Genomic DNA, 15,446 nt, shown 5'->3' on the forward strand with positions numbered 1-15,446 from the left:
GATGTTTCATGTTTGCAAGAAACCAAGCATACCATGTTTGATCAGGATTTTGTTAAACTTATTTGTCCTAAATGCCTAGATAAGTTTTCGGTCATTCCCTCTGATGGTGCTTTAGGTGGTTTGTTTACTGCGTGGAATTCCTCTAGCTTCTCTGGTTCTGTGATTTTAGAGGAATCTTTTTCGTTGGGCATCAAATTTACTTCGACTCACTCCAATGCGGATTGGACCCAAGCTAACGTTTCTGGCCCATGTGATGGCATTGGCCGCATGAACTTCACTGGCTTTCTCTTTAGCATCAACATTCCGATCACTGAGGATTGGATATTAGCTGGGGACTTTAATTATATTCGTGCTCCTGATAATAGAAATAAGCTTGGAGGGAATAATGCTAATATGTTGACTTTCAATGATTTCATCCACACTTAATCTTTGATTGAAATTCCGATCAAGGGTGGGTCGTATACCTGGAGTTATATGCAGGACAACCCGTAACTTGAACAATTGGACTGGTTTTTGTCCTCGGTCCACTAGACTTCCTCCTATCCTAACACCATGGTGCTACCTCTGGGTAAACTTGTATCAGATCATGTGCCATGTGTGATCAGTATTGAGTCCAGTATACCAAAAAGTAATATCTTTCGCTTTGAGAATATCTGGATACATCACCCGGGCTTCCATACAACAATTTAGAATTCCTGGCACAAACGTTGTCATGCACCCAATTCCTGAAGGAGTTGACAGTTCCCTTTACTACTGATGAAATTGATCAGGCTGTCAAGGAAATGCCCACTGACTGAGCACCGGGCCCGGATGGGTTTAATGGTTGTTTCTTGAAATCTTGTTAGCACATCGTAAAACATGATTTTTATAAACCCATCATGGATTTCTATGATGGGGACCTTGACCTGGAAAGTCTGAACACATGTTTCATTACTCTGATCCCCAAGTGTCAATCTCCAGACACTGTGAATGACTATCACCCAATCACTCTACTAAACTGTTGTCTGAAACTCCTAACCAAACTGCTTGCGAATCGCCTGTAGTAAGTTGTTCTTCGTATCGTCCACAAAAACCAATATGGTTTCCTCCGTAGCAGATCAATTCAAGATTGCATCGCTTGGGCTTTCGAATACATTCATCAGTGCCAATCATCGGCGAGGAATATCTTGCTACTCAAACTAGACTTTGCCGAGGCATTTGACACCATCGAGCATAAACCTATGATAGAGATTATGCGAGCAATGGGTTTTGGAGATCGCTGGCTCAAGTGGATCTCTTCCATTTTCTCGTCTAGAAAGTCATCGGTTTTGCTCAATGGGACCCCGGGGAGGCAATTCAAATGCAAACGTCGGGTGCAGCAGGGTGACCCCCTGTCACCGCTTATATTTATCTTAGCAGCTGATCTACTCCAAGCCGCGATAAATAATGCTTTCCATGCAGGGATTCTACATAAGCGATCCCCTCCTCTGAGCAAGATTATTCGGTTGTCTAGTATGCAGACGACACAATTGTGTTCCTGCCTATAGAGAAGGAGCAGGCTGAGTGCATGAAAAGGCTTTTGGTGGATTGTACTTCTTCTATTGGGCTGAGATTAAACTTTCAAAAATCCACGTTGATTCTGATAAATCTTCAAGGTGATGAGGCCTAGGTTTTTGCGGATATATTTGGTTGTGTTGTAGGTCAAATGTTGTTCACATATCTGGGGTTGCCGCTTGGAACCACAAAACCTACGGTGAATGATCTCATGCCCCTAGTGGCGTCGGTTGAAAGAAAAATTTCAATGGCTACCAACCTGCTGGACTATGGCTCTAAGCTCACCTTTGTTAACTTGGTGTTGTCATCCTTAGTGGTGTACGCCATGTGCTCCATCAGGATACCCCCAAAGATCGTGGAACATCTAGACAAGTTACGCAGCACTATTTCTGGAATAAGCAAACTGACGATGGCCCCAAGCATAACTCGCTCGCGGCTTGGGATCTTATCTGCAGACCAAAACTGAAGGGAGGCCCGAGCATTGTCAATCTCAAGATTTAGAACCAAGGACTGCTCCTCAAACAGCTATACAAGTTCTATAACTAGCTGGACGTCCCATGTGTAAAGCTGGTCTGGACATCATACTACCCACATGGTGTGCCCCATGTTGCGGATCCATGTGGCTCCTATTGGTGGAGAGACCTGCTACAGCTCTCTGACACCTTCAGGGGTGTTATGTAGGTTAAGATTGGAGTTGGCAGCACAACCCTATTCTGGAAGGGTCTTTGGAATGAACAACTCCTTACTGAATCTCATCCTAGAGTGTTCTCCTTTGCCAAGAATGAGGACATTACAGTTCAAAAACTGCTGACGTCAACCACCATTGGTGAGGCTTTTCATCTGCCGATGTCTCTCCAAGCCAGAGAGAAAATCAACTCACTGCAACAACTTACGATGGGGTTGGATCTGGGTAATAATCAGAAAGATAGATGGTTGTGTGTCTGGGGCCACAAAGAAAGAGGGATGTTTAAGTCCAATGAATACTATAAATTCTGTTTTAGGGACGTGCATGTAGATGAAGTATTTGCTTGGATTTGGAAATCCTATTGCACCAACAAATGGAGGGTTTTTGCCTTGCTGCTGCTGGCTGATTGCCTAAACACACGTAACATGTTGCAGAGGAGGGAGTATAAGCTGGACGGGGATGTGTACACTTGCTTGCTGTGTGCCTCGCCACCTAAAGAGACTGTTGTGCACCTATTTTTTACATGCCCGTTTTTTGTCCAATGCTAGAACCAAATTTGCATGAGCTGGCCTGACTCAAGCTGTAGATTTGACCTTATGCATGGGGGGATTGCATGGAACAGGCCGTTGTTCATGGAAACCTTTGTCATTGCTGCCTGGGGGATCTGGAAGGAGAGGAACAACAAACACTTTAGGGGAGTGATGCCCTCCCTGAAATCTTGGAGGGAAAGATTCAAAAAAGACATGTCTATGATGGTGCATCGAACCAAAGATTCCCTTCATGGATTCATTGAGGCCCTGGTGGCTGCTAGTTAGTGTGATCTATTGATGCTTACTTAGTGCAGCTGGTGTAATCCTCCCCCTTTCTGTTCTTTTGAGTGGACTGTCTAGCACCACCCACTAACCCCCTCTGCTTCATTCTGTAACTAGATAGTACACTTTGACTGTTTTGTCCCTTAAGTAAAAGTCAGTAGGAGCCTCTCCTACTGTGAGAGAATTTAAAAAAAAACGCTAGGTGAATGTCGTCGCCTCAGGGGTCCCCCAATTCATGCACTGGTCTGAGAGGCCTGTCACCTGGAGCCGTGATGACCACCCGGCTGAAATGCCCGCTCCTGGTGCATATGCAATGGTGCTGGAGTCAACTTTCTCTACAGAGAGGCGGGCTTGCCGTTTCTGCCAAATTCTAATAGACGGTGGCAGCATCATCAACATCCTCTACCGTGACACCATGGAGAAGCTGGGCATCAAGGAAAAGCAACTCTAGCCGAGCCGGACCGTGTTCCATGGCATCGTCCCTGGGCTTTCCTGCTCTCCAACCGACAATATCAAGATTGACGTCATGTTCGGCGACAAGACCCACTTCCGCCGTGAGCCCATCTGGTTTGAGGTGGTCAACCTGGACAGCCCCAGCCACAAGCTCTTGGGCCGGCCTGCACTAGCCAAGTTCATGATGGTCCCGCACTACGCTTACCTGAAGACCAAGATGCCAGGTCCTAATGGCATCACCACCGTTGTCGGCGACTACAAGAAGTCACTAGAGTGCACCGCTTCCAGCTCCTAGCTAGCTGAGTCCCTCGTCATCACCGAAGAAAAGCAGCTCCTTGACCGGGTGGTGGCCATGGCTGCCAAGCAGCCGGAAATGCCTACTGACCTCAAGGACAATGAAGGCGAGGCCTCCTTCCAGCCGACCAAGGAAACCAAGAGGATCATCTTGGACCTGGGGCACCCGGAGAAGTTTGGTGTCATAGGGTTAAACCTTGGCAACAAATAGGAAAGCGAGCTCGTCGATTTCCTCCATAAGAATCGGGACATCTTTGTATGGTCTCCCAAAGACATGTCGGGTGTTCCGAAGGATTTCACCGAGCACAAGCTACATGTGAGGCCGGATTCTAAACCAGTCAAGCAACCCCTCCACCGCCTATCAGAAGAGAAGAGAAGAATCATTGGTGAAGGGATCGCTCGGCTTCTGGCAGCTGGCTTCATCATGGAAGTGTTCTACCCGAATTGGCATGCCAACCCAGTCCTTGTTTTAAAGAAGAAGAACAAGTGGTGCATGTGGACCGACTACACATGCCTCAACAAAGCCTTCCCAAAGGATCCGTTTGCCTTGCCTCGGATCGATCAAGTGATTTACTCCGCGCCCGGCCGCGAGCTGCTGTCCTTCCTGGATGCCTACTTCGGCTACCACCAGATCAAGCTGGATCCGACCGACCGCTTGAAGACCGCCTTCATCACTCCATTCGACGCCTTCTGCTACATCACCATAACATTCGGCTTGAGGAATGTTGGCGCCACCTTCCAGCACTGCATGCAGAAGTGCCTCCTGAAGCAACTCGGCCGCAATGCCCAAGTCTATGTGGACGACATTGTGGTGAAGAAGGAGAAACGCGACACCCTTATGGATGATCTCAAGGAGACCTTCGACAATTTCCGCCGCTTCCAAATCAAGCTCAACCCGGAGAAGTGCATCTTCGGAGTACCAGCCGGCTAGCTCCTTGGCTTCCTTGTTTCTGATTTCGGGATTGAGTGCAACCCCACAAACATCAAGGCCATCGAGCAGACAAAGAAACCAACCAAGCTGCATGATGTCCAAAAGTTTACCGGGTGCCTAGCATCCCTCAGCCACTTCATCAGCTGGCTGGGCGAGAAGGCTCTCCCTCTATACCAGGTTATGAAGAAAACCACTTGCTTCGAGTGGACCTATCAGGCGGATGAAGCTTTCCTCCAGCTCAAGCGTATGATGTCCACACCGGCTATCCTAGCCGCTCCAACTGCCAAGGAAACCATGCTCTTCTACATCGCCGCCGCCAACCGGGCTATCAGCACGGTGATCATTGTCGAGCGCGCAGAAGCCGGTAAGCGCAGCCGGTCCAGAGGCCAGTCTATTACCTGAGTGAGGTCTTGTCTGCCTCCAAGAAGAATTGCCCCCACTACCAAAAGATGTGCTATGGCATGTACTTTTCCACCAAGAATCTGAAGCAGTACTTCCAGGAGCACACCAGCATGGTCGTCTACACTGCCCCCTTGCCGAGATCATGGGCAACAGTGATGCATCAGGCCGGGTGGCAAAGTGGGCCATTGAGCTGGCTCCCCACACCATCCTCTACCAGCCCCACACCGCCATCAAGTCCCAAACACTGGCCGACTTCCTAGTCGACTGGGCCGAGACCCCGTACCTGCCGCCAATGCTAGATTCTACCCATTGGCGGATGCACTTTGATGGCTCGAAGACATGCACCGGTCTTGGATCCGGCATCCTCCTTACCTCTCTCAAAGGCAACAAGCTGAAGTACACGCTGCAAATCCACTTTGCCGCCTCCAACAACGTAGCCGAGTATGAGGCGCTCATCTACGGGCTTCGACTAGCCAAGGAGATTGATTGGCATCTTCCGCATCCTGTGGTACGGCGACTCGGACTTGGTGGTCCAGCAGTATTCTGGCGACCGGGACGCCGAGGATGCCAACATGGCGAGCTACCTCTTCCTCGTCCAACAGATGAGTGGGCACTTCGACGGGTGCGAGTTCATCCACGTGCCAAGAGCCGACAACAAAGCAGTCGATGCCCTGGCCTGCATTGGCTCCACCCAGCAGGCCATTCCAGCCGGCATCTCCCTCAAGTGCCCGTGCAAGATGTCTATGAAGCCTTCGTCGGAATCAGAGTCTATCTTCATGCCGGTTGAGCCTCCAGCAGTCGGATTCGGCCCGAGGACTCCCACAGGCGGCTCGGGGGCAGTAGCACCTGCACCCAGCCCGAGGACTGCTGCAGTCGGCCTAGGGGCTTCATCGATGCCATCAGGAGCGGCCGGCTCCATCCCACCACCTTCCAACCTGGCCACACTATTGCTAGTTGCCATCTTCACGGTGGTGGAAGCACCGTCTTGGGCGCAACCCATCCGCAATTTTCTGGTGAGCCGCGTGCTACCAGCCGACGAAGTGTTGGCCCGGCAGATCCGACGTCGGGAAGGAGCCTACTCCATCATCAATGGAGATCTCGTCAGGTGCATCATGGTTGGCGTCTTCCAGTGTTGGATGGAGCCGGAGAAGGACATGGCCATCCTCAGGGACATTCATCAAGGCGAATGTGGCCACCATGCCACCTCCAGGTCTCTCATGGCCAAAGCCTCCCGCCATGATTTCTTCTGGCTGGCTGCTTTGAATGATGCCAAAGAGTTGGTCCGGAAGTGCAAGGGGTGCCAGAAGTTCAGCACCAAGCAACACCAGCCGGCCTCCGCCCTCAAGACCATCCCCATCACTTGGTTGTTTGCCATGTGGGGCTTGGACATGGTGGGCCCGTTCAAGATAGCACACGGCAGCATGACCCACCTATTGGTCGCCGTTGACAAGTTCACAAAGTGGATCGAAGGCAAGCCAATCAAGAAACTAAACGGCCTGACAACTGTCACGTTCATTGTGGACCTCACCATTCGATACGGCGCCCCCCACAGCATCATCACCGACAATGGCACAAACTTCGCCAAAGGCGCCTTGGCCCATTTCGACGCAAATCAGGGCATCCGGCTGGACCTTGCGTCTGTTGCCCACCCGCAGTCAAATGGCCAGGTGGAGCTAACGGCCTCATCTTGTCCGGCATCAAGCCCTGGCAGGTCGAGCCGCTGGAGCGCTCAGCCGGCTGCTGGATCAAGTAGCTGCCAGCCGTCCTTTGGAGTCTTCGGACCATGCCCAACAGATCAACCGGCTTCACGCCCTTCTTCCCTGTGTACGGGGCCGAGGTTATCATCCCTACGGATATTGAGTTCGACTCGCCTCGCTTCACCATGTACATGGAGGCAGAAGCCAAGGGGGCACGAGAAGACGGCATCGACATGCTCGAAGAGGCCTGACTGCTAGCACTCAGTCGGTCCACCATCTACCAGCAGAGCCGTAATAACCCACGAGTATAGGGGATCACAACTGTTTTCGAGGGTAGAGTATTCAACCAAAATTTATAGATTCGACACAAGGGGAGCCAAAGAATATCTGAAGGTATTAGCAGTTGAGTTGTCAATTCAACCAAACCTGGAGATTAATTGTCTGCATCAAAGTGATTAGTAGCATAGTAATATGAGAGTTTTGATGATAGCAATAGTAACGGTAATAGTGAGAGTAGTGATTTTGTAGCAGTAACAATAGCAGTAGCAGCAGTAGTAACTTAGCAAGAACAATATATGGTAAATTCGTAGGCATTGGATCGGTGACTCGTTGGATGATGTTCATCATGAGACAGCCATAACCTAGGGCGATACGACACTAGCTCCAGTCAATAAATATAATGTAGGCATGTATTCCGTAAATAGTCATATGTGCTTATGTAAAGAACTTGCATGACATCTTTTGTCCTACCCTCCCGTGGCAGCAGGGTCCTATTGGAAACTAATGGATATTAAGGCCTCCTTTTAATAGAGAACCGGAACAAAGCATTAGCACATGGTGAATACATGAACTCCTCAAACTACGGCCATCACCAGGAGTGGTCCCGACTATTGTCACTCCGGGGTTGCCGGATCATAACACGTAGTAGGTGACTATAACTTGCAAGGCCGTATCTAGAACATGGATATAATGGTGATGACATAAACGGTTCAGATCTAAAATCATGGCACCCGGGCCCAAAGTGACAAGCATTAAGCATGGAAAAGTCATAGCAGCATCAACCTCAGAACATAGTGGATACTAGGGATCAAACCCTAATAAAACTAACTCGATTAAATGATGAATCTCATCCAATTCCTCACCGACCAGCGAGCCTATAAAGGAATAACTCACTCCCGGTGGGGAGTATCATGGAATTTGCGATGGAGATGTGTTTGTGATGACAAAGATCAAAGATCCCCCTCTCCGGAGCCCCAAACGGACTCCAGATCTGGCCTCCCAGTGAAGAACAGGAGACGGCGGTGGCTCCATCTCGTGAAACACAATAATTCTTTCTCCCTGATTTTTTCTGGAATAATGCGATTTGTTAGCGTCGGTTTCAGGGTCTGCGGGGCCACCAGGTGGGGACAACCCACCGGGATGTGCCTGGGGGGGGGGGGGCAGGCGCGCCCTGGTGGGTTGTGCCCACCCAGGTGCCCCCTCAGGTGGCTCTTGACTCTAGAAATTCTCTTTGTTGATATAAAAATCCTCGCAAAGTTTCATTCCATTCTGAGAACTTTTATTTCTGCACAAAAACAACACCATGGTAGTTCTGCTAAAAACAGCATCAGTCCAGGGTTAGTTTCATTCAAATCATGCAAATTAGAGTCCAAAACAAGAGGAAAAGCGTTAGGAAAAGTATATACGGCGGAGACGTATCAACTCCCCCAATCTTAAACATTTGCTTGTCCTCAAGCAATTTAGTTTATAAACTGAAAGTGAAAATGAAAAACTTATACAAACTCTTTTGCTCTTGTTTCATAAATAAGCTTAAACATCACCCTGGTTTTCAGCAAAGATTATAACTAACCATGTCGATAGTAACTCTTAAAAATTATATTAACTCATATCAATGACATAATCAGCTAGAGAGCAATAATAAAACATCTCAAATAACAACACATTGCCAAGACAACCATGATACAATATGACAATAGTGGTATCTGGCTAGCCCTTTCTGAGACCGCAAAACATAAATGTAGAGCACCCCCAAAGTTCAAGCAGCGACTAAACATTGTAATTCATGGTAGAAAAGATCCAGTCATGATGCACCCAACATTAGCTATTCACAATGCATCAGCATGACAACAGTGCTCTCAGGTTCTGGCGCTTATTTGAGAAGGTGATGACATAACATAAAAGTAAATAGATATTTCCTTCGCAGAAGGAAGCAGTGATTTGAAGAGGTGCCAGAGCTCAAGTTTTTAAAACAGAGGTAAATGAAGTTTTGAGACATGCACCCTTCTCATTTACTTCACGACTATAAGTTATCAATATCTTCCATGCTAAACACGCTAGTGGCGGTTCCCAAGTGGAAAAGTAAAGGTTATGACTCCATCGGGAGTTTTTATTTGATTATTTGAGAGATCAATTCTTTTTGCAATTTGGGACTGGGCATCCCTATTACGACCCTTTTCTCATGCGATTGAAAGTGAATAAACACTCGACCTGAGAATAACCCGCTTAGCATGGAAGATACCAACTACCTCCTACCGTTCCATGAACGATCCAGGCACACAAAAAGGGTATTTATTTGAAGCTTTTAGAGATGGCACATGAAAATTTACTTAGGACGGCAGGGCAATACCGCATATAGGTAGGTATGGTGGACTCATCTGGAATAACTCGGGTTTCAGGTTTTTTTATGTACAACTAGAGTTCTCACTTAGTATAGGCGAAGGCTAGCAAATAGGTTGAGAAGCTTCCAGCTAGAGAGCAACAACGGTCATGTACATGCATTATTCATAAGTAACACTGGATACTAGCATGAGTAGGATATGAACACCATGAACGTAAATATCATAGAGGCTATGTTGGTTTTGATTCAACAACATGCATGAACATGTGCCAAGTCAATCCACTCGAACATTTAGAGGAGGATACCATATCATCATACTACATCACAATCATTTTAACGCAATGTTGATATCCAAGATAAGTCATTATTGACTCCTAGCTACACTACAAAAAATACATTTCCGTGATGATACGTGTTTGTCACAGTAGGTCGCGTTTTTTGTCATGCATGTACATCCATGAGATTTTATGACAGAATCAAGATAGTCATACATGTGCTTTGTAGAAGTGTTCCCTGACATTACCAGAATTATCATCACGGAAGTGTCCACTTCCATGACAATAAATCGCGCGTCATAGAAGTGCTTTCGTCAAGGGTGACTGACACGTGGCATCCACCGTAACGGGACGCCGTTAAGCTATCGGTTCCGGTTTTGGATCCGATAACCCGCTAACAGCCACGACCAATGCCGATTTCCACGTGTAAAATTCTCATTGGCCGACAGAACCACGTGTCAGCTCCACGTTGGCACAGGTATCAGTCATCCAACGGTCGAGATGGGCCTATGATATGTTGACACATGGACGGGCCCAAAAGTGGCGCATAAAGTTTAAATGGGTCAGCCCAACTAAAGGCCCACAAGATTTAGCGGACCATAATAGGCCGGCCCAGCTAAAGGCCCACAAGATTTTGCAGACCATAATGGGCCCGCCCAGCTAAAGGCCGACAAGATTTAGTGGACCACAATGGGCCAGCCAAGCTAAAGGCCCACAAGATTTTGCACACCATAATGGGCCGGCCCAGCTAAAGGACCAACATTCTCAGTCAAGGCCCATACAGCTAGTGTCAAATCGGCTCGTCAACGACCTGTGCTAAACTTGTCATCATCGCGGCCCGTGGTCACTTCTAGCCCGTTAACAGTCCACTAAGTATTTCGGCCGAATTACGACCCAATGTATTTTCGGCCTGTTAAAGTCTTGCTTCATTTGGGCCCATTTACAGGACAATGAAACTTTCGGCCCACAAATGACCATGAAGGATTTGGGTCATATTCGGCCATGTCTGACATTCGGCCTGTTAGAGGCCCACTATATATTTGGGCCACTTTCAGCCTGTTATGATTTTTGGCCTATTAACGCCGGACGAAATCCATGGGCCATATGTGGCCCAACGTCACATTGGGCCCTTTAACGGCCCATATAAAAATGATGATAATCTAGCATGACCGAATTCCCGGCCTCTTAAAGGCCCGTGTATTAGGTCGGTGCATTTATGGCCCGTCTGAATTTCGGTCTGTGAAAGATCCGCATCGTAAATGGGCCACCATTTCGGCCTGCTAATACCAGTGGGTTATTTGGCACAATCTGGGCCCAATCTCACTTTCGGCCTATTAAAGGCCCATGTTTTTTATGGGCTCGAGATATTTACACCTGTAAATGGCCTATTTTACTGAGGGCCCAAATTATGTTTAGGCCTGTTAAAGGCCCACTATGGGCATAGGCCTAGCAGAAAAATATGAAAGCTTATGCTTATTTAGGCCCAGATATTTTTAGTGGGCTACATGCAAATTTCGGACCATAATCATTTTTAGCCCAATTGGAATGGGCCCGACGAATGTTGGCATGTTGGGCTCCTACGAAGCTTTCGGCCGAATACATTACTAAGATAAACCTACACTATACAAAAATAGCATCGTAATTACTGCAGCCTTTGGCAGCATCATAAATGTTGTATCACAACAAAATAAGTTCCGACCATACATCAAAAGGCCTGTTGGCATAAAGTTTACAGTCCTTGCAGATAAAAGCACCATCAGATGTATAGAAGCATAGATCATTTGACCTGAGTGCTAATGTTTCAGGCTGTAGAATCTAATGGAGCAGCACGATCTTCACCTTTTTTCCGCCATTGCTCTTGAACAACAAAGTGAATGTCTGATAGTCTTGTTTCAAAACCATTCATATCTTGATGACATTTGTCAACCACTATCGTTGTTTCTGAAACGACGTCCATTAGGGGTTGTACTTGTGTCTGGAGCACAGATATATCACTGTGTCTAGCAGGAAGATTTTGTTCAGTAGGCGATTTGGATGAGGTTACCTTGACAACCAACCCAGAATTACGCAGGAAGGTGCTTTTCGCACTGTTAGTGGAGAGATACTGTCGTGCTACAGCAAGAGGTGACATTGTGCCTGTGGTAGCCTCGTCACATTCAGGTGGTTGTGGCTGTTCAATCATTTGTTCCATAGCTTCCTGAAAGTTTGAACTTGTAGATTAGTGTACTAGATAAGTTACTAATGAGATAAAAACAAACAAAGTAGGTTACACGTTTATACATAACTTATTTTGGTGAACTATTGTAATACATTAGCATGTATTATAGTGCGAACTACATAATAAAATCACTTTCGGAACATATGTCTATGTAGCATGCCTACTGTATTGTCTATTTCCTCACATTCATTGACATCTAAGGATAAAGAGACATGGTTTAAAGTAGGATGAACATAGTATGAAATCATTCATATCATGGGAAAACAGATATAAAACAAACAGGCACTTTTATCATTGTGTGCGCACGTGAACATAACAACTAGATTACAGATCAAGACCAAAAGAATATCATTCATCTCTTTTAAACCATGTAAGGTGAAATGATACGTTAAGATAATTGTGTATAAAAGTTAACATAGTAACTAACATTGGCTACAAACCAAGTAGCTAAATGAACACATCACAGTACCAATTAGTTCAAAGGCAGGAGGAGTAAGGACTTCCAACAGCGGCTTGAACTAGTGTGCTCATGCCCTTCATCTTGCTGGTGTGACAATCCTTGAAGATTTGCACTGCATTCGGTTCAGGTTCTTTTTGGTCCGCACGAGATTTCCTCTGTATTTGGAACAAGTCAATATAGATACGATAATATGGCATAGAAAAAAGAAGGAAGTAGCAACTGTTTACAAGAGCCTCGCAATGTGCAATATAGCTACGGGATCCTGTTGTCTGTTGGAATTTCACTTTAGAATGGTTGGTCTTGTTCTTCAAACAGTTAGCCTAGAAGAAGATACACTTGCAAGGCACATACATAAATACAAGTTAAATATGTGGTCTGATCAAATACATATAGCCTACCTAATACTTTGGATCAGACCAGTGTTTAACAAGGGTTGTCCAGTCTTCATTTGTAATATATTCCACTAGAGATGTTTGGGCGATTTCATTGTTAGCCTTGCCTTCAAAGTGAGATTTTCTAAGGTGGTACCGATACTGTCGCAGAGCAGACTGAAAAAATGAGTTCATGTTTGTTTAGTTGCATCATCTTTCGGATCCAACTTGAACCTCATCTGTTGAAAAAAGAATGTTAGTCTTATTAGGAGGAAGCTAGAAAGTATGGGACAAAGCAAGACAATATTACTAATTGTGATGAATAACATTACTTACGGATAAATGGTCAAGGCAGGTGTTAAACTGGGTATTGTCTTTCACATTCCTATACTGGATCCACGTTGGGAGGATACGTGCATGACACCTAACGGCAACGGCTGCCTCTAATACTAACTTGGCTGACTCTATAGCACCACTTGGCCTTTTTAAACCTGCCTCAAAATGGATCTCCATTCTTCCTCCTTTAGATTTTGTTAATCTGTCAAGCATTATCCCTCATGTTTGTTTCCGCTTGCGCCGTGGTGCTAGTTCAACAATGAATATGGAAAGTGTTAGTGTACATCAAACTGTGAGAGTACATATAATGGAGCATGCAATCGCAACTTGACTCGGTCAGGTACCATCTTGGTGTTGATGCTCATGAGGTTCATTTGATCTTGCCAAGTCCCGTTGTGTCAGTAGTGCTTCGGAAGTAGTGTTAGGTGTGAAGGAAGCTTGGGAACTGGCCAATTCCGGAGAAAACGAACGAGTAACTCATTAAGATGCTAGTACAGTTGAAGCGGATGTTGCAGCTGGTGGAGCAGGTGATACTATGTTTGTATATTTAGCCGGTGGACTTGGACCTTCTACTGCACTACAAGTACCAGCAGAATCTCGACGGCAGATCCTTTTCCGTTTCACCCGACGAGTAACACCACTCCCTACTATATTATTTTCCTTGCTCTTTTTTGACTTTGCCATGTGAAGCCGTACCCACAACACAAAAGAATAAAATCGATCTTCAGAACTCATTGATGCATGATACAGACAAGCAATACTTTGATGTAAGACAACCGTATGAGGATGGAATATGTAAAAAAACAGGACGGCATGACATATTCACAGCTACGATGTGTAAACTAAGTAGAAGGATTTTCAGGAAAATAGAAGTAATGCAAGCTAGACACCATATGAAAGATGCAACCAATATTACTCTACCAAGTTAAAAGTGTCTTTTCATAAGTGGAAATTCAAAAAATTAGAAGCAGTACAACATAGAAATCAATGCAAGATCCAACCACCATCAAACTACCATGTTAAAAGCGTCCAATCATGAGCGACTGATGCGGGATACACAACAGTAGTACTTTGATGTAAGAACATGGTATGATAGATAGATGCAGTGTATTCTAGACACAGAAAGACATGTCATATGCACATGTATAACATATAAACTCAGCAGGTGCAATTTAATCAAAATAGAAGAAATATAGGCTAGACAACATATTCAACATGAAACCAATTATCACACTGTCAACTTAGAGCAAGCACCTGCAATGGTGGATTACGGGAGATGAACTCATCATGTAGACTTGGGACTTCAACTTCATTAGCAGTAGAAGTGGCAAATCTAGAGAGTCTCTGTTTGCGTCGGTGCGGAGGACCACCAACATCCCCTAACTTACTCTTTTCCTTCCTATTTTATGATATTGCCTTATGAAGTCAAAACCACAAGAAGATGAATAAAATTAGCTCTGCACAACTGGTTGATGCATGATACAGACGAACACTACTTTGATGTAAGGCAAGCGCAGGATAGGAGGATGGAATATATATAAAAAAGACAACATTTCATATTCACACGTACGATAGGAGGATGGAATATGTATGAAAAAACAGTAAGCGGAAGGCATTTCAACAAAATTAGAAGGAATGAAAGCTAGGCACCATATGAACATGCAACCAATATCACTTTATTAGGTAAAAAGTGTCTCTTTGTATGTGCCATTTTAAGAAATTAGAAGCAATACAAGCTAGAAGACAATGCAAGATGCAACGTACATCATAATCCCACGTTAAATTTGTCTTATGGGTAAGTGATTGTTGCAGGTATAAGTTGTAAGCTATGTAGATGCAATTCAACATAATCAGAAGAAATACAAACTAGACATCATACGGAAAACACAACCACATAAAATAGTTCCAAGTTAGAGCAAGCACCTGTGATGGTGGAGTAGGGAGATGTGCTCATCATGTACACATATGTTCTAGAAACTGGAACACGTGTCATATTCACATGCATTATGTGTAAAGTGAGCAGATGCAATTCAACAAAGTTAGAAGCAATACAAGCTATCCATCATATGCAACATGCAACCACATATAATAGTGCCAAGTTAGAGCAAGCACCTGTGATGGTGGAGTAGGGGAGATGTGCTCATCATCTACACAGCTACATTGACTGTCCAGCCTTGAGTTGTCTTGCAAATCTTGTTGGGAGGATGGCGGAGTAGAATCTGTGGAGACCCCCTGTTTGAGTTGCTCCGAAGGACCACCATCATCCACTACCGGACTAATTTCCTCAGCTGTAATGATTTTGCATTGTGAACCGATAAGAAAAAGGAATCAAATTCGCTCTTAAGAACTCATTCATGCATGA

This window comes from Triticum dicoccoides, chromosome 2B, assembly GCF_002162155.2.
Source record: "Triticum dicoccoides isolate Atlit2015 ecotype Zavitan chromosome 2B, WEW_v2.0, whole genome shotgun sequence".
In the NCBI taxonomy this organism is placed as follows: domain Eukaryota; kingdom Viridiplantae; phylum Streptophyta; class Magnoliopsida; order Poales; family Poaceae; genus Triticum; species Triticum dicoccoides.